The following is a 21425-nucleotide window of genomic DNA, read 5'->3' as shown; positions in this document are numbered from 1 at the left end:
TCCATACTCACCTATGTTGACACGAAGCTTCGGTCCCCTTGTCCAGTGTAGAATCCAGAGGGGAGGCTGTGGAGAGAAATCATACTCACCACAGACGTCTTCAGCGCTTCCCCGGGAGCCCTGCAGCATTTTCCCCACGATCACCGTCCTCCGGTGTTCTGTTTACATCTGGGGCTCCGCCCCCAGACCGGGACTTAGCCCCGCCTACCAGCCAATGATGGTCCGGGAAAACCCCCATGCTGGACCATCATTGGCTGGTAGGCGGGGCTAAGTCCCGGTCTGGGGGACTCAGTGCTACAGAGGCTGAGAGCGCGTTTGGCTGAGCTATGCGTCTCCATGGACATTCTTTTTACAGGTGGACTACAAGTCCCAGCGGGCCCATTAATGCCCCGCATGCTGGGACTTGTGGTTCTCCAAGTCCCAGCATGCGGGGGAGGTCTGCTGGCACTTGTAGTTCTCCGGTATAAAGCAATGTAACGTATGATCGATTTAACCCTATCAGGCCGGCGTCCACTGGCCACGGACGCCGGTGACAGCCCCGGGCTTCAGCCCTGGACGGGTGAAGCCTGGGGGGGGGACCCCTTTATTGGGGGGGTCCCCACTCCTCCAGGTACCCCGTCCAAGGCTGACCAGCCACGGTGCTCATGGTACGGCCGGGGGGACCTTGTGTAAAAAGTATCCCCCGGCTGTGGCATGACACCGCGGGCTGTTGGAGCCCGGTGCTGGTTTCAAAATATGGGGGACCCCCAGATTTTTTGTCCCCCGTATTTTTGGAACCAGGACCGGTCCAAGAGTCCGGGGCTGGTTTCAGAAATACGGGGGACCCCTATGCTTTTTGTCCCCCCGTATTTTTGGAACCAGGTCCGGCTCAATGAGCCCGGGGCTGGTTATGCTTAGGAGGGGGGACCCCACGCCGTTTTTTTTTAATAAAAACACTTTTACACATTTTTATTAACAGGACAATGCACAGATCTCAATGATCTGTGCATGGTTCTGTCAAATTCGCCTGTCAGAACCTGGTCTATTTTTTTTGCGATTTTTGGTAACATTCACCAAAAATCGCACCCTATTACATTTGCGAGTTGTATACTTTATAATGGGAAAACATCTGGATGCGATTTGAAATGTGACTAAAAATCGCACATCTAAAAGTGCGATTTCGCGGTAAAAAGTGCGATTTTTTACCGCGATTTTCAACCTATTAAATGTGCGATTTTCGGAAAATGTGCGATTTCGGCCGTTTTTGACCAAAAATCGCACATGTCTGAAAATCGCACCCTATTACATTTCGCCCCAGGATTCCATATAAGGCACCGAGTCCGCGGTTCGTCGCCATTATCTGGGATCCAGATACGGGGAAACAGCACGCTCCACTGGTGTGCTCACTGCTCAGTGCAAAGTCAAACAAGTTTACTTAAAAAAAAAAAGTAAAACTACATTGGGCAGCTCTGAGCGATAGTGGGCAGCTTTAGTGCAGCATTACAGTGGGCAGCTTTGTTGTTTCATAGGCAGTGGGCAGCTTTGTTGTTTCATAGGCAGTGGGCAGCTTTGTTTTAAAGGCACTGGCAGTGGGCAGAGGCACCAGCTTTGTTTCATAGGCAGTGGGCAGAGGCACCAGCTTTGTTGTTTCATAGGCAGTGGGCACCAGCTTTGTTTTAAAGGCACTGGCAGTGGGCAGAGGCACCAGCTTTGTTTCATAGTCAGTGGGCAGCTTTGTTTCATAGGCAGTGGGCAGAGGCACCAGCTTTGTTCCTTCATAGGCAGTGGGCACCAGCTTTGTTTCATAGGCACTTTAGGCAGTGGCCACAAGTTCTAATTTTATTTAAGTTTAGTAGCACCACCAGCAGTATTGTTTTAAAGTGTATAACTCCACATAACCCAGTGTGTGCAGTGCACTGCATACTGTACATCCACTGTGTGTAGTATATGCCGATACTGTGACTGCCGTCTATAGCTCCGTACCTCTGTTTATACGTTACTGTGACTGTAGGTACCCCATCTGTTTATACGTTACTGTGACTGTAGGTACCCCATCTGTTTATACGGTACTGTGACTACTGTCCGACGCTCCATACCTCATCTGTTTATACGTTACTGTGACTGCTGGTACCCCATCTGTTTATACGGTACTGTGACTACTGTCCGCAGCTCCGTACCTCATCTGTTTATACGTTACTGTGACTGCTGGTACCCCATCTGTTTATAGGGTACTGTGACTGCTGTCCGCAGCTCCGTATCAGTTTATAAGGTACTGCTTTGACCGCAGGACGTACCCCACTGTTTTTTTTTCAATGAATAAAATTATTAAAAGTTTAAGAAAATAAAAAAGTCTCTGTCCCACGTGCTGTGACTGCTCTCCGTAGCTCTGTACCATCTGTTTATAAGGTACTGTGAGTGCTGTCTGTACCCCATCTGTTTATAAGGTACTGTGACAGCTGTCCGTACCCCATCTGTTTATATGGTACTGTGACTGCTGTCCGTACTCCATCTTTTTATACGGTACTGTGGCTGCTGTCCGTACCCCATCTTTTTATATGATACTGTGACTGCTGGTACTCCATCTGTTCATAAGGTACTGTGACTGCTGTCCGTACCCCATCTGTTTATACGGTAGTGTGACTGCTGGTACCCCATCTGTTTATATGGTACTGTGACTTTTGTTCGTACCCCATCTGTTTATACGGTACTGTTATCAAGCCAGATAGGGGTCTTATTGGGGCCTAGTTTTTCAAACTGCCATCATGTCTGCCGCTCCTAGATGAGACACTTGCTTGTGCCGCACACTTGTGTGGCTTAGCATAGTTATCCACATACATCGGTGCAACCTTTTGCCCTAAAAACAATATTGTGAGGTGTACAGAATAGACTGGAAATTAGTGGAAATGAATGTTATTGAGGTTAAAAATAGCGTAGGAGCAAAAAAAAAATGTTTAAAAAAATACAGATCCAAAACCAAAACCAAAAAGGGGGGTTTTGGCAAAACCGAATACAGATCCAAAACCAGAGGCAGATACAGATCCAAGACCAAAACCAAAACCGCAAAAAGTGGCCGGCGCACATCTCTATTATTAAGGAGCCGGTTCCTTTGTATTGTAACTTTGGACAGAGGAATAAAAACATAATACATAATACAACAGTTCCTTTAGCAGGCTATCAATGGATATGATCATTCATTCATATATTAAAGACACCATTGGTGTTTTTGCATGAGGAGATGGCTAGTAAGATTTATATCCCACTAGTTTTTTCCCTTCAATAATTACAAATGAAACTGTTCCTGGAGGTCACACATTAATAAAAGTGGCATTCACTGCTGTGATCTCTGAATGGAGGAAAACCACAGTATGAGCAGTGGTGTCACTGACATAGCAGCCTGCATATAGCATGCTTTCTGGCCTTCCCTGAATGTCAGGGAGGATCCATGGAATAGTGGTGATCTCCCTGGCAAGTCCAGCAACCTCCCTGAGGCTGGGTGTGCACAACACAGGGATGATATCATCACTCACTGCTAACCATGGAGGAAACACTGGAGAGATGAAAAAGGAGAAAGTATGCAATGCAAAATGGGCACCGTTTTCCATCACACTGATGCATACCCTCCAACATGACCCATTCCATTAGTTACAAAATGCTCTGTTCCTGGACTTTCCGCTTAATTTATGATTACCGTCACCTTTGTTGAATTAGTTCATTTATAAGAGAGGTGTGTCAACACCAAAGGTTACGGCAATCATATAAGTAAGAGGGAAGTCCTGGAACAGAGCATTTTGTAGCTAATGGAATATGTTCATGGGCGGATTCAGGGGTGGGGCACACGGTTACAGGCTGACATGGCTCATTTTGTAGCTGAGGACCGGTGCTTTCCAACGAGCCTGCCCCCGCATCGCTAGCTCCCCATGAACCAGAGATACAGCCATGCAAACCTGGAGCATTTTCCCTATAGGATAACATGGGACCCGCTAATTCCGACCCACACCCGGTTCCGACAGCTGCCAGTTCCGCCCATGGCATCACAGAAGCTAATGGTTGATCTGAACCCAAATCACTGAGCCTTCAATCTGATACCAGGCTTGTCCATATGGGTAAAGATCTTGTGGGTAAACCAATTTTTTTTATTTCTGAAATTTTATTTCATGGCTGTTCATGTTCTTTGAGGGCAGATTTCTCTGGAACCAAATGGTCCAGTGTCACGGGACCAAAATCAGTCGAAACCCACTCAAAAGTTCTTCAATATGATACTGTAAATGGGTCAGTTGGTTCCGAAGATATAGCCGGTTAAACGGTACTCTTTACCTAGAAGGGCGCCCATTGCAGTGATCGCGGGCATCGCGGGCAGTACATTAACGGCCGCGACGCGATGCCCGCGATCACCGCGATTTCCCATAGGGTTCAATGTTAAATTTAGTGCTGACCGCGATTTTACATTCAATGCTTCAATGGCCGCGATTTGGCCATTGGAATCAATGTTAAATGGGCTACAGAGCCCAAATACCCACAATTAACCCTTAAATGTCCCCCCAAATTTTTAACGCCACCCGACGATCCATGCCAACCCGAAGCGTGGCGAGCGCAGCGAGCCCGCGAGGGGCGGCGGTACGCGTCCTCCGACCTTTTCATGCCCTACTATCCACGTCGGCGTGGAGTTGAGAATAGAATAGTGTGGCGAGCGCAGCGAGCCACCGAGGCCCGAAGCGTGGCGAGCGCAGCGAGCCCCGCGAGGGGACGCGGATACCTTCACAGTTATACGCGTCCCCTCGCGGGCTTCACAGGTGTCCGTGGCGACGCGGACACCTGTGAAGTCCGCGAAGGGACGCGTTTACCTGTGAAGGTATCCGCGTGCGCTCGCCACGCTTCGGGCCTCGGTGGCTCGCTGCGCTCGCCACACTATTCTATTCTCAACTCCACGCCGACGTGGATAGTAGGGCATGAAAAGGTCGGAGGACGCGTACCGCCGCCGCTCGCCACGCTTCGGGTTGGCGTGGATCGTGGGGTGGCGTTAAAAATTTGGGGGGACATTTAAGGGTTAATTGTGCCTATTTGGGCTCTGTAGCCCATTTAACATTGATTCCTATGGGAAAATCGCGGGCATTGAGGCATTTTACAGTGAAATCGCGGTCAATCTTCTTTTTTAACATTGCTCCCTATGGGAAAATCGCGGTCATCGCGGGCGCCCGTTTTTTATGTACCCGCGATTTTTTACTCCCGACGCCCGCGATTCCAATCGCGGGCGCCCTTCTAGGTAAAGAGTACCGGTTAAACAATATAGCCGGTTAAAGGGGGGTGGGGGGTTTTCTCTCTCTAGCCCTGAAACCAGAAAATGCACACTAGGCTGGTGTAAAAGGGGCCAACCTGCATGATCCTGGGACCATATTCCTGGGTAAGTCCCTGCATTTTCTGGTGTGTTATTAGGGGTGTTATTTAAAATAGCCAGGACCCCTTTTGAGTGGTCACACCCCTTTTTCCAACTATATCCTTCACTTTTGTCACCAAGGTGGGCCTGTGTACTTTAAATGCCAGGGCCTATTTTTAATCCCATTCCCACCACTAACACACCCCTACCGAACCCTCTAATATTATGGTGCGCCCCCTGTCTTTTTTTCCTGGATCCGCCCCTGGCCATGTTGTAGGGTATGCTGATAGCTACTTAAGCATACTTGCCTTTTGCCTGTTCACACACACACATGGGGCATCATTGCCAGGCTTCACTCATACAAGGGGCAGTTGCAGTCTACACACACACACACAAGGGGAAAAGGCAGCCTACGGAGCCACTTTAGGTAGAACCACAGAAAATAAACAAGATACGAAGGTGGGGTAATGCTTATACTAAATCGCTTCTGGAGTGCCGTGATTTCTTTGGAGACATATGGATGTTTGTGTTTCGGGCAACGGAGCTAGCTGTATGCAGTGTATTTGAGTGCCGGCAGTGTTGGATTTGTGTGTATATATATATATATATATATATATATATATATATATATATATATTTCATATATTGATTTCACTGGATTAAAAATATCCACTTGATTCACCTTTCATCAAGCCTCTGAGTGCCACTTCTTCCATCCTGTTGTATCTGGAGGGTTAAAGGTTATATACTTATAAATATGGAGTCCTGTTTTTTCTTACGTATCTCCTGTAAATTTAAGTCGCTTATTTTCCCCCTGACCTAAATCATATATGAGATGAGATTCACTTTATTGTCATTGTCGTACATCATTTTAACAGAATTGAATCTAAATTTTTGACTCATGAGTTTCTTTCTACAGTGGAAATGTAATATTGTTTGGGAAGTTGCCTACCTTACGGTTATGGTATGCTAGGTTGACCATGTCTAGGTCAACATTCATTAGATTGACACCCTATGGTTGACAGTGAGTAGGTCGACCCCTATGAATGGTCGACATACCCATGGTTGACAGGGTCTAAAGGTAGACACAAACTTTTAGGTTGACCATGGGAAGGTCGACAGCCAGGTCGACACAAGTTTTTCACTTTTTTTGTCCCGAATGTCGATACAGTTGACGTGGACACAAAAAAGTGCACTGCGTCCACTTGCAAGACTCGATGCGCACGCCATGCTTTGGGCAGGTTACCTTGCTACGCTCGGCACTCTATTTTATTCTCCCACCATGCCGTAGTGGATGGTATGGCATGAATTACGGCACGTCGGCTAAACAAAAAATTAAAAATCTCGTGTCGACCTTCCCATGCTTGATTTAAAGCTTGTGTCGACATTTAGACCATGTCGACTATGAGTATGTCAACCATTCATAGGTGTCGACCTGCTCACTGTCGACCATAGGGTGTCAGCCTAATGAATGTCGACCTAGGGTACCTGATACTCACATTATTATTATTTTTTAATATTATTTATATTATTTTTAATAATTATTATTATTCAAACCTTTCCATTGAGAAAATGAGTCATACTGTACATACTGTAAGGTGGTAACATAGGGTTAAGGCACTTACATTATTTTTGCCTTTCTTTTGTACCTCTGCATGCTCTGCTACTTCTCCCACCCCCAACCACTATTATCCTGCCCCTCAAAGTTTTTCTAGCATCCTAAGATCCCCACACACATGTTCTTCCATACAATATGCTAGAGCCAAACAAGCTGTCATTCCAGGTCACTTGGCTGTTTAAAATACTCAAGTCTCATACAAGACATTGTAAATGGGGCAGTGTGAGTATCCAGCCACTTTCGTAGAACTGGAGGGGAGGTGTCTATATATCGCTTTGTGCAACACTTACTGCTACAATCCTGTTGCTGACACTGAAGTATGTGGGGAATCTCTTTGATGCTTCCGCTCATTTTGCCAGATGTTAAAACAGGACAGAGTCAGACCCTTATATTTGTGATATGAATGAGAACAGTATCGTTATTTTGAAAAATAACCTTATACTTCAATTACATTGCAGCTTAATATACACTTTTGCTGTGTTTGTCATGAAGTGACAAACTGCCATTAAGTCCCTTCTTTAAACAACAAGTGTTTGTCATCAAGTGATTAATATAAAAAAATATATTAAAAAACAATATATTTTCTGAACCATGAAACTGGATTAAAATTAATAGAGCTTTACAGTCACCAACATTAGTATACGTAGAGCTCCTTCTAAGACATCCAGGTGGATGGTTACAAGTGAGACTCCATCATTTATATGTAAGATTACAAATGAAGGGGGTAATTCTGAGTCAGAGGCATCCTTCGCTGTGGCTACTTCTGCGTCTTTATACCAGCGCTGCAACTGATGATATTTTACTCACACTGGCTGTGGTGCCAAAGGAGGGAATCCCAACAGGGGTCAGGTAAGTATACTTACCCTACCCACCTTACCCTCCTTCCCTGCAGCCTAAACCTAGTTGGTGTTTTGGGACCATTCTAAACTTTATTGTAAATATAACAGGTAAAACTGGGGCTTCAGGGTCCAATCATAAAATAGATGGACAAACAGTAGTGAATTCCGGCCCTCGCCATACAAACATACCTCCGAACTCTCCTGATTTTTGTGGGTCCGTCCCTTTTTTGGGATGGTCCCGTCTGAGGCCAGCAGTGGTGGGAATGGCAGTTGGAAGTACTCCCTTGCCTGGTGCTGCCACCGTGGCGAAAAATGGGGGCAACTGCTCGAGAACTGCAGGCATAGGCCACGCCCCTGGCTGCTAGGCCACACCCTTTAATTTTCGGACAGGCATGCAGGGGTCCCGACTTCTGTTCTTCACAAGTTGGGAGGTAGGATACAACTGAGCACAAGGATGACATATAAACCCAAGTTACTTAATGCAAATATGAATTTAACAATAGTAAACATTTGACTTGGAGAAGAAAATAATTCTAAAGGTACCCATACACGGTCCGTTAAACGGATCCGTTCGGGTCCTAATTAGCACGCTTCGCATCGGATCGCATGCCTAGTGCATGCGGTGTGCATGCAATGCGATCCGAAGTTTAGCTAGTACAAAAAGTATGTGCAGCACATACTTTTTGTACCGTACTATGTGATGCGCGGGAGCGCGCATCGCATAGTACAAAACGGATGGTCCGGGAACGGACTGTCTATGGGTACCTTAATACTATTGGGTGCCATGATTAAATAAAAAATGTTTTGGAACCTTTAGGCATTTATCTAAACAGTCAATATTGAGTCTTTTGGGTGAGATTTAATAGGATGAGAGATTCAGAAAGTGAGAGATTTGGGAAGAAATCTCAGGTCTTTTTTAAAGTGGCAATCATTTATACGGCAAAACCAGTTTGATTTTGCTGTGTAAATGATTGCCGCTTTAAAAAAACTGGAGATTTCTTTAAAAATCTCTCACTTTCTGAATCTCTCATCCTATTAAATCTCACCCTGTGTAGCTCTGTGATGTAGGTGGGTAAACGTGCAGTTTGTGTGACCTGTGGTTGTACTGTAGAAGTGTGAAAAAATGTCTCATGATTAAATAATAAAATGCTGAAACTGGTGTAGTAGCTCCAATAGTTCTCACAACAGAGGTCTTTTGTTCATAGCTGAAGCTTGTTGTTTAAAGAAGGGACTTATTGTGTGTGTTGTGCCTGAATGCCCCTATTATGTTTCTGCAAGGTGCATTCCAGAGAGACCCTGTAACCTTCGTGTCACCTTCTATACATAACCCTCTTCCCTATCCTACGTCCATTCAAGTGAAGTGTGTGCAGCCGATGCCTAGGCTAGGGGAGAGGCAGAGACATGGGCGACTACTGGGGAACATCTGGCAGTTGTGATTGTACAAAAAATGCATTAACGATGCTTTATGAGAACTATAAAGTACTGTACAGTATATAAAAATATATGAAGCAAAAGGGATATGGTCGGTTGGTCGACCTAAAGATAACCAACAGTCATTATGTCGACACCGTTGGGTCGACAGGTGTCTAGGTCGACATGGGACAAGGTCGACATGTGCTTAAGTCGACATGGTCTAGGTCGACAGTCAAAAGGTCGACATGGGGTTTTCACTCTGTCAGATCTTTCACTCTACATTGTACTTCTTGTAACAATTTGTAAATCTACAGTACTGTATAAAGGACATCTCACAGTAACATTCATTTAATATATCTGTACATACAGTATATCATGCCTTGTGGTATAGTGTTACCTTAATATAATATGTTTCACTAATTAATGTTGGGATGTTGGCCAGGCTATGAATATATTTGTAGAACAAGCACTGCTTTGTGCCAGTCACGTGTGTGGATGAATATAGGAATATAATAGATGCAGCAGCTACGGATGCACAGTTACAATCCGTCTGTTAAGGTGATGATGATATAGGTTCAGCAAGATCTTTGTGAGTGCAGGATTCCATGTGGTACATATGGAATGTCTGCACTGAGACGAGACATGCTACAGTAGTTGCTTTGCTGCATGTAACGGTTGCTGGCGTGACTGGAAGCCCATACACCTGTCTCACGCACAAGTAAAGGATGGCCCATGCAGGCAGGGACATGCTGCAGGAGAACAATACTGTGCACTGTTGCAGAGGCACCTGGGTTATCCCTGGAGATCACTCAGCGCTTATCAGAGTCATTGAGACAAACACACACAAAGCAGACCGCAGAGCCTGAGGCATAACGTATCATCTCTCCTTAACACGCAAGGTGTCAGTCAGAGCCCTGCAGCGTGTTAATATGTAACATCACGTGGGAATGTGTGTCACAGACCAATAAAATCCTGCCCATGGTTTTAAAAGTATACAATATTTACAATAAATGAAATGTTATACATTTTAGATGGATACCCATATTTAGAAGAGACCTGAATGCCTTTTTCCCATGCACACAGATACACTATGGGGCCAATTCAGACCTGATTTTGATTCACAGTGCCCAGCGTTCAATTAGACGTCACCCTGCTAGAGTGAAATCCAGGGTTGCCTACTTTTAAAGTCTCCTCTCTCGGAGAAGCCCGGAGAGGAGACTGTCAGCTGCACTTCAAGGGCAGGGCCTGATGTAGGCCCATCAAGCCCCGCCCTCAGTACGGGGGAGACAGAAGGGGGTGAGCGTAAATGATGGAATTTGCATCATTAGCCCTGCCCCCAAAAAGCCGCAAATTGCGGTAATTTACCGTTGTGGACGAGATTCGCGTGGGGGTGGGTGTCGGTGTGCTGCTGGTATCCAGGAGGTTTGCCCACCTTTCCAGGGGGCCGGGAGGGGGACCCGATCTTAGGGAGCCTCCCGGCCAATCCGGGAGGGTAGGCAACCCTGGTGAAATCCCGCCTTACAAATATGTATTTTGACAGCTACAAATCTATTCGCATCCATGCAAAAATCTTCAAAACCATTCAGAAGCCACTCACCATCCAATGATTTTTCCACTGGGCTTCAGTCATGGCAAGCTAGGAACAGCCAGATACTTACTCGGTGGCTGCGATGGAAACAGGAATATCCGGCCTATTGCTGTCGTCACACACCCTCCCCTAAAATGCTAGACACGCCCATGAAACAGCCGGTTACCACCCCCCAGGTGCCAACTTCCTGTCAATCACCTTGCGAACAGCCAGCTATTGCTAAAAAGTAGCAGGCTTTTATCGTAGGATGGCATTGTGCAATGCATTCTATGGGCCGTACGCATAATTGTCCGCAGTGCAAACTTGTGGCCGTGCCATCAAGTCTGAATAACCCCCTATGTGCAATCTAGCCAAACAGTTTTGTCCTGGAGGAAAATATTGGATGTCTGTATTATCTTTGTCACAGTTTTGCATGTTGGGAGGTTTGCACATAATGTTACAGTTCCCCAATTTTGTCTGTTTAAGTTATTTTTGACTACAATGTGCTGGTGACTCTTCTTTTTGTTATATTTTATATTATACAGAAACATTGTAAATTTGTCTGATAGAGGTTTATATATGTCATTTGTGCAGGTTTAAATGTAGGACTGCTAAAAACAAAAAATGATATGATTCTTATGGGACCTGTACACGGGGGGAAATTACTAGACATTTTCTAAGCGTTCTGACTTAATTTGACTACATCGCTTAGAAAATCCCTACATTGCTCCGTGTGTAGGGGCTATAGCGATATCGATGTGTAGCCCTGCGCGATGCTATCGCCCAATGTTTATCCAGCATGTTGGATAAATCTAGATCGCTGGAGAACACTGACCCTGACAGATCACTAAGCGCTGTGTAGCTGCGATCTAGCATCACTCAGCAAAGTCTCTACGTGTGGAGGCCTCTTTACTTTGCAGTCATACAGTAAGCTAGAAATACTGTATGTAGAAAGTGAAAAGAATGTGAGAAATAATTGGACGATAAGGTTCTACACAAGGTGACAGGTGACAGACAGAACATCTTCTTTCTGTGTTACTGTAGATTAGACACTAGACATGGGGCCTCATGTGCAGGATTAAATTCTTCACTTTCTTTAAACTGAGGTGACAAAGTGTGTAACTGCTGGAAGTAGCGATAATGATCTTGAAACACATACTGTCCAAGTGCAGCAAGCAAAACAGCATTAAAATGTTTCTGTAATTAGAATTGTTGACAATGAGGTGGGTAGACTTGGAAATCTCATGGCTGGGTAGAGTAACGGCCTTTAAAATGTCAATCCTCCCAAAATGAATGTACCTGTTTCGCTCAGTACCATATTTAATCCCCCAGAAAACCATTAGCCGGACACACTCAATAATATTAAAATACATTTGGAAAAAGAAACCCCCAAGAATAGCCTATGCCCGGTTGACTAAGCTCCAAAAACTCGGCAGCCTAGAAGTTCCAGATTTGAAAAAATACCAACTTTCCTGCCTAGCTGCCCAAATAAGTGATTGGTCCTTACCTCCTGGCATGAAACAATGGGTGGACTTGGAGAGACAACTATACTCCCGTATCCCCTTAACAGATCTATTATTGATCCCAACCCAACAGAGACAGCTCCCACGCAATAACCCCTTGAACCATCTCAAAACTTCAGAATAATGGTAAACAGTGGTGGATATTACCTATTACACCCCCCCTCCCCCAATAAATCAGCCGCCTCAGCTCATTATTTATATGCATTCCACTATCATTTACTGTACTGTATGCAGTATTGGACTGGGACATAAAAGGCCAACTGGAGCCACCACCTGGTTGAAGGGTTGTGGCAGAGAGCATTGCAATGAGCTCCATATTATAAAGAGAGCACAGTAACCGCGATTTATTATAGGGAGCATCGCAATGCCTGACAAATAATACAGAGACAATGCACTGACCGCCATATAATATACAGAGACAATGCACTGACCGCCATATAATATACAGAGACAATGCACTGACCGCCATATAATACAGAGCAATGTAGTGATGGTCAGGTATTGCAAACACAACAAATGACTGACATACAGTATGATACAGAGAGCAATGCAGTAGCCAGTATATAATACAGATAATACAGATAATACAGGACCTTATTCTAGTTCACTCTTTCTGACAAATTCCTTCTTAGATGGACAAAATCATGTGCACTGCAGGTGGGGCAGATGTAAAATGTACAGAGAGAATTAGATTTGGGTGAGTTATTTTGTTTCTGTGCAGGGTAAATACTGGCTGCTTTATTTTTACACTGCAATATAGATCTCACTTTGAAGTTAAACCCCACCCAAATCTAATTCTCTCTGCACAAGTAACATCTACCCCACCTGCAGTGCACATGGTTTTGTCCATCTAAGAAGGAATTTGTCAGAAAGAGTGAACTAGAATAAGGCCCACAGTGTCTACCATATGATACAGAAAGAATTGCCGTGACTACCATATAAGGTCATTCTGATTGACCCGAAAAGCTGCAAAATTCACCTGCATGAACGCCCACCCGCAGGCACATTTAGCCTACAGTACATGCATGCGAATGGATGTTTTGCATAAACATTTATTCGCAGCTTGCGTGTGGGCAGAAATCATCCGATGGTCGCCAACTATTTAATGATTCCTCTAGTTCCCGCAGATCTAGGACACTCTCTAGTGTCTTAGATCTACGGCACGCCATTCAGTGACTTCAGCTGTCTGCCCCGGCGTCACCGGCAAATTACCTTTGGTACGCCCAGCATTTTCATTGGAACGCCCATGAAACACTCGGCATCAATCAATCAATTCGCTGCACCCACTCGCAAATGCTACAAATGCGCATAAATGCTTATGGGCATGTGCAGTCTCTAAACATCACAACTCATTTCCCCTGCCGTTGCCACTGGTCCCCCTCGCTGCCCCAACCCCCCCCCCCCCCTCAAACTGGGCAGCGTCTTCCTGAAGCGGAGACAGGCAGAGAGACGCTGCCCAGCCGCCGTGATGCTGGGACGCGAGTGCGCGTGAGACGCACGCGCATTCCAGTGTCTATCACCGGCGCACGCCAGAGAGGAGTCTCTGCCGAGCGCCGGGCAAAGATAAAGCCGGCTCCATCTCTAGTCAGAAAAAGTTGTGGAATACAAAAACCTTAGTGGAGACTCAGACGGGTCTGACGTTAAAGATCCTGAGATCCAACAATGATGGCGAGTACAACAACAAAGTGTTAGTTGAATTCCTAAAACATAGCATAAAGCATCAACTAACGATTGCTTACACACCGGAACAGAATGGCGGGAGTAAGTGGGCAAACCGCACAATTGTTTAGAGAGCATGGACGATGCTGAGTGACGCTGGCCTGGACAAAAGATTTTGGCCAGAAGCAGTATCTACTGCAGTATACCTAAAGAATCAAGCACCTACAGTAGCTGTTAAAGGTAAAACGCCACTGGAGGCCAGGTCTGGGAAAAAGTCAAGTGTCAGTCATCTTTGTGTCTACGGAAGTAAAGCTTTTGCCCATATACCGAAAGAAGAAAGTAAATGATACAGACTTTGGGATACAGAAAACAAGTGTCTTCTAAAATCCAGAGATGTGGTGTTCCAGAAAATAGCACCACTATGTATAGACTATAACACAAGTATCCTGATAAAAATATATATTTATTTTTCTTAAGCAAAATCTTAATTCACAATACCACTGGCCAGTGAGACAATATCTCGCACTTTATACACAATCTATAAAATTTATTTAGCATAAAATCATATACTTAAAAATCAATCTATTTCATAGACTACAGCATGCACAGCTTTATGAATTGGCTGATGAGCCTACTTTATATGCGCCCAATCGGGCTTTGGCAGCAAACAAGAGGCTTGGTGCTTATTAGTATAGCCATGTTTAGTGCACTCAATACAGCTGTTATAGTTGACCCCGCAATTAGGGTAAAAGCGCCCAGTCTCACACTGACAAGCAAGGTTAGTGCTTTAGCTTTTAAGCATGTTAGTCAATCACACATAGGGTTCAGTTGTGCGGGACCCTCAGGTCACTTTGTGACAGTGTCAAGGCGGGAAGTGCCCATTCATTCAAAGAATGCTGTAGAATAAACAGATGCTTAATACTTATGCTCCAATGTTTAGGATGGGTTGTTATTTGTAATCCACTTGTGGTGACAATCGTGTGCCTGGAGCGGGTCCCCGGCTGCTGGTCTTACAGATGATGCAGCCTTCTCAAGGACTTCCTGCTCCGGCTTCAGTCTCCCAAGCTCTAGTGGTTTGTAGCGACAGGCAGTGGCCTTGTCTGGTTAGAGTCTACTGGGTTCGCCTCCGTTCAGTCACTGTAACATGGCTGTATTGCGCGTTGCCCATATGTGCTGCTGTGTCTTTAAAGGCTGGTTGTGGTGTGTCTCCAGGGGCTTGTGGCCTCAATTAGCCCCGTTCTGTGGGGACCTGGGATAGTGAGGACTCTCTTACAGAGCTCCAATGGCAGGTATGCTCCTAGGAGGACTCACCTGTAGACCGCAAAACAATGTGAAAACAGCAAGCTGGATCAAGAGCTACAAAGGATGTGGCCAACATGAAAATCTAAAAAAGATAAAAGACCATAACAATGGTACCCCTGGTACCCTCTTCCTGTTGCTGCTTTTGGACTGACTCGGTGTCCCATGTGGCGTTTCTGTGGGGCTGTGGGACTAGATGGATCACAGAAATACCGAAAGTGGTAATCGTTTGTTTAGTCCATTAGGGCTGGTAGAATTTAATTTGTGAATCCATGCAGTTTCCAACCTTAAAAGTCTGCCATTCCTGTCGCCTCCTCTAATCGATGAATGTGATCCACCGCCATGTGCTTCAGGTCCGTTATTCTGTGCTGTGCTGCTTGAAAATGTTTGGCCACCGGTTGGTCAGGGGCATTTTTCTTCTTTTTGCCCATCAGGACCTGGTTGATGGCCGACCTATGGAGGGCCATACACTCCCTCATTTGCCTGATTGTCTTGCCTACATAAAGTAGGTTGCAGGGGCACTTGATTAAGTACACAATGTAAGAGGATAGACAGTTAAGCACATGCTTTATTGGAAAGGACTTGCCACTAACGGGGTGCGTGAAGCTATGACACCATTAGCATGTCTTGGCGAGTGGTGCATTTATGCACTTATAGCACCTGACCGTTTTGACAAAAAGTTGGTAGGTGGAAGTGAGCTGTTGATGAAACCTGTTACATTGTTGTGGACGATGATGTCCCATATGCTGTGGACCTTAGTGTAGCAGAGCATGGGTTTTTTGTTCCTCAGCCCCGGTAGGCTTTTATCCCTCTTCACAATGGGCCACAGGGCCTTTTTTGCCCTGGGTAGAATAGCACTGGCAGGGTTTAGTCTGGTGACGAATGGCAGTCTGTTGGGACCTTCATCATCCCCTCCTTTCGGTTTGGGATTTAGTAGATTGTCACGGTCCAGTTTTAGGACATCCTCTTTGGTTAGGACTAACTTCCTGTAATTGTACCCTCTACTTTCAATTTTTTTTATCATGTTGTCCAATGTTCCTGGTAAGTTATCGGGGTCACTGATGATTCTGGCCGCTCTGATCATCTGGGAGCGTGGTAGGGCTTCTTTCAGAGGGCGAGAGTGGAAGCTGTTGTACTTCAGGATGGTGTTCTTGTTGGTTGGCTTGACAAACAGGTCGGTACTAAACTTGTTGTTAATTATTTTTAATGTTACATTCAGGTAATTGATTTTTACTCTCGAGCTTTGATGCGTAAGTTTGTTTGTTAAGTGCGGTTCTCTGGTTAATTGTATCTATGAGTGCGCTTCGCTCATCTGGAGTGCCTCCCCATACCATAAACAGGTAGTCGAAATAGCGTGTTAACAGGATGACTTTGTCCGCCACTGTTGGGTCGTTGTAGAACATCTCTTCCTCTTGCTTAAACATAAAGATGTTCGCAAATGATGGGGATATGGAGCTCCCCATTGCACACCCTGATTTTTGCCTTTAGAAATGACTGTCGAACAGAAAATAGTTTTTTGTGAGGGTCAACCTCATTAGTTCCATAAACAGTCCCAGATTTAGGGTGGACATTCGTTCCTTAATAAGGAATTCCTTCATCACTTTGAGGCCTTCATCTTGTGGGATGCTGGTGAATAAACTGCAGACATCCATGACGACCTCTGGTATTGAGGAAGATTGATTAATGCTTTCAGGAAGCCCGTGGTGTCCTTTAGGTATGTTTTTTTGTCGCATGATGATGGGGTTGACTATGCTGTCCAGTAGCTGGGTGACCGGTTTGCATAATGAATTGCGTGCACTGATTATGGGACATCCGGGTGGGTTGGTTAAGGATTTGTGTACCTTTGGTACGGCGAACAGTACCGGGACTTTTGGGTGGTCCTGAGTCAGTGCTGTGATGTCAGCCGCCCACCCCTGGCAAGCAGCTGCCCGCCTGCGTTCACATGGGGATGCCCAGCAGTTTTCTTGGCGCACCCAGAATTTTCGTGGGGATGCCCCCTGGCCGCCTCCATCCTGCCAACCCCTGTGCGAGTGCCATGGTGACTATGCAAGTCCCTGAAGCTCTACACATGCGCATATGAGAATATGCGTATAAGCTGTGCAAACACACTGGGGACCAAATGAACAAGAATCAGGCCCTTAATGCATTATGCCACATAAAGAAGGACATGATGATTATTTAGATCCAGGAGGCTTTTATACGCCTCGTATGAGAGAGTGGTCATGTATGGGTTGGTTGGTATTGATGGCGGCTTATAATCAGCATCAGCTTTCCCTTCAATAGTGTGCCCCCCTCTTACCCTGCTGCAGGGTATACGGTCATTAGGGATATACTAGGACTGTCCCCTAAGGGTCAGAACTTGGGGGCGCTAAGTCACGAATATGCTTGACCTGCAGCTGTTCGGTAAACGGGGTAGTTAGTCCCGTATATAAACAATAGAATAGAAACCAAAAAATGAACAGCGCACTAGTGATGAGAATCGATATAACAATTTATTTAATAACAATAAAAAATAAAAGAAATTCATAAAATACATGTGTTAAAACTGGAATAGATGTGTTGCACAATTGATAACAAATGGGTATATAATATGGGGGTCCCCCTGCAGTTGGAATAAAGCTGGAGAGTCCGTTCCTATGTTCCCCTGGACAAAATTTGTATGGAATATAGTTACTACCCTTGATGGATGTAAGGATGTCCTTGTCCGAGTGTCCACTAATCGGCCCAAGTTGGCACAAATTACCGATGGTGGAAAGATGACAACGTGCTCGGATGCTCCAAAGGATGGAAATGGATGGTGAATTACCAGATGCTTGTCCTTTAATGGAGACACGAGAAGACAATATCCTGTGGTGGTATTTGTAAATCCAGGGGATGGTTCGGGCTGCAATCCAAGGTTTTGTGGGCAAATAAGAGGGGGGAGGGGTTCCCCAGTAGCTCCCTGACGTGTTTCGCCACTCCTGGTGGCTTTATCAAACCTTTGATTATTGTTTATACGGTCATTAGGTCGACATGGGCTTAGGTCGACAACGTAAAAGATCAACATGGGCTTAGGTCAACAGGGTCATTACGTCGACACAATCATTAGGTTGACATGGGCAAGGTCGACAGTCAAAAGGTCGACATGGGGTTTTCGTGGTTGTGTCCTGAGTGTCGACACAGTATCGCTTTTCAGTGGATGAACTAAGCTCTTGTCGACCTTCAGTGGTCAATCCAATGCATGTCGACCTTAGTTGTGTCGACTCTATGACCCATATACTGGCTGCCGCCCCCTATCTATCGTATTGTTCGCTACAGATTTACCTCCTATCATGGTGGGGAATCTTTTACACTTAATGTACAATTACAGTTCAGCAACAGATTGTTCCTCAAGGGCTATTTCCACATTAAACTAACTTGTTTAATCTGTGATTTACGGTTGGCCGGACCTGGTCTCTAGAGTACACATTCTCCATCATACTGAATAATTCAGCTAACACAGTATTATACTGTCCAAAAAAAAAATGTTTGCTGCCTGGAATGTTAGAACTGAGTGGTTGGTTATATTGGGCGCAAATTCAAAATAAGAAAACAGTTTACCGGTATCAAACGCATGCCCAGGTAACGGGACATTGCCATCTGGGGGACCTTCAGCCTGAGATATGGATGGGACATTTTAATATGGGACAATTTAATATATACACACAAACACATTCATTCTAGGGTTAATCTTGTTGGGAGTCAATTAACCTAATATGTTTGGATTGTGGGAGAAAATCGGAGTACCCGGAGGAAACCCACGCAAGCACAGGGAGAATATACAAACTCCACACAGTTCGTGCCATGGTCGGAAATTTACCCCATGACCTCAGTGCTGTGAGGCAGTAATGCTAACCATTACACCATCTGTGCTGCCCTGACATCGAAAGAAAATATCTGTTAAATTATGTTTACCAACATTGGTTAAAAAGCTTTGTTTAGACCTACACATTGGTACTGTGATACCAATGTTAACTGATGTTTCTGTATTTTTTAATAAAATGTTTGTGGTAAATCAAATTTGATATTGAAGGAAAAAAGTGCAATGCTGTAACAAGCAAAACTTTATTGCAACAACTCACTGCTGCTCATACACTGCTACAACTCACTGTAGGCGTGCATTCGGCGGGGTGGGGTTTACCCGCTCACTAGGCAGCAAGTCGGAATTACCCCCAAAGTCCATTCAAGAATGTCCCACAAATTAAACTTCTCATTTTCTTTGGACACTCACAGAGGGACAAAGTGCCGGTATTCCGGCGTCGGGATTTTGACTGCATTCCATTTGAGTCACTATAGTGTTATTGTACTGTTAAGTACTGTATGTTTTATTCATGTCACTTAAATATTCTATAATATTTCAGTTTTTTTAATGTTTTGTGTTATATTATGTGAATCAAGGTCGAAACTGGTTGGTTGCGGTGTTGTCACCTTATATATTCAGACCCTGTGTTTGTCTCTGACCATTTGAGCTGGTGAGCATCCCGGGCTTGTCATAACACCTTTGGCTCCCAGTGAAAGGGCCATAAGCTATTTCAGGGTACCTCTTTATACTGTATTCACTTTTTTGATTTTACTCAATTGTATCCTGCATTTTTTATGGTACTGCTTTCCTAGCACGGCGCCCATCGCAGTAATCGTGTACATTTTTATATGGCATACAATCTGTGCGATGCCTGCGATTTAGGGTTTTAAATCGCAGGCGTCGTATGAAAAACAGTACTATAGTTAGCTACGATGCGTGCAATGCGATGACGGCGATGTATGCGTTTAAATCGCATGCATCACACTCATCGAGTCACTTGTATGGATTGTATGTAGTTGTAGATGTACAATGAATGCGATGGGTGCGATATACTATGGTGTATGTATGCCCTCTATACATACAAATTGTCTAATCACCCTAAAGGGTGATTTTAAGCACCCAAATGGCTGCTTACAATGTTAAATGCAGCCCCACATCAACCCCCTGGGTGCTGTTAAGCACCCAAATGGGTGCTTACCATGTTCAATGCAGCCCCACGCCAAATCCCCGCTATAAACGTGAACCAGAAGCGTGGCGAGGGGCGGCGGTATGCGTCCTCCGACATTTTCATACCCCCACTATCCACGTCGGCGTGGAGTTGAGAATAGAAAGTGTGGCGAGCCCGAAGCGTGGCGAGCCCCGCGAGGGGACGCGGATACCTGTGAAGCCCGCGAGGGGACGCGGATACCTGTGAAGCTCGCGAGGGAATGCGGATATCTGTGAAGGTATCCGCGTCCCCTCGCCATGCTTCGGGCTCGGTGGCTCGCTGCGCTCGCCAAACTTTCTATTCTGAACTCCACGCCGACGTGGATAGTGGGGGTATGAAAAGGTCGGAGGACGCGTACCGCCGCCGCTCGCCACGCTTCGGGTTCGCGTTTATAGTGGGGGTTAGGCATGGGGCTGCATTTAACATCATGGTTGCAATGTGCAATAGCGCATAACAACATATGTGCCATATATTGCTATCTGTTATTGCACATTGCAACCACAGTTAAACATTCAAAGTTTCATTACAATTATTAACATTTTCAACACTCTAACACTCTAAATGTCATTAAAACAGACGATACATTGAATATGATACCACATTTTATTTTTTAAAATATTTTTAAGATGTCACTATACAGAAAAAGGGTAATTGGACCTATTAGTGATGGACCTTTGAGCGCCAAATGTATGAAATTGCGTAAATCGCGTCCATCGCATACATTGTATGTATGTTTACAGTACGAGTGATGCGATGCATGCGATAAAAATGGGTACGATGAAAAAATCACTGTAGTCGCAATAATCGCAAGCATCGCATGCATCTTATGGTGCAGAAACACATAAGATGCATACGATGCTTGCGATTAATGCGATGCTAATCGTGGGCGCCGTGCTAGGAAAGCAGTACCTTTTTTATTAATTAAAAAACCTATTCTTTGGACCACCGTGATGTTTGTATATAAAGAAACCGAGATATGAGGAGTCACGCATTTTCGAATGTAAGCATACAAGTAAGCGCATTAGAGTTAAAGAAACCTTGATGTGTTTTATCGCTATCTCACACATGTAAGCATACATGTACGAATATCCTATCTTTGGTGAAACGTGGTGAACCTGTAAAAATTCTTT

The sequence above is a fragment of the Crinia signifera genome, chromosome 6 (genome assembly GCF_055691185.1).
Source record: "Crinia signifera chromosome 6, ASM5569118v1, whole genome shotgun sequence".
Classification (NCBI taxonomy): Eukaryota; Metazoa; Chordata; class Amphibia; order Anura; family Myobatrachidae; genus Crinia; species Crinia signifera.
The sequence above is the reverse complement of the archived record's forward strand: the minus strand, read 5'-3'. Positions refer to the sequence as shown.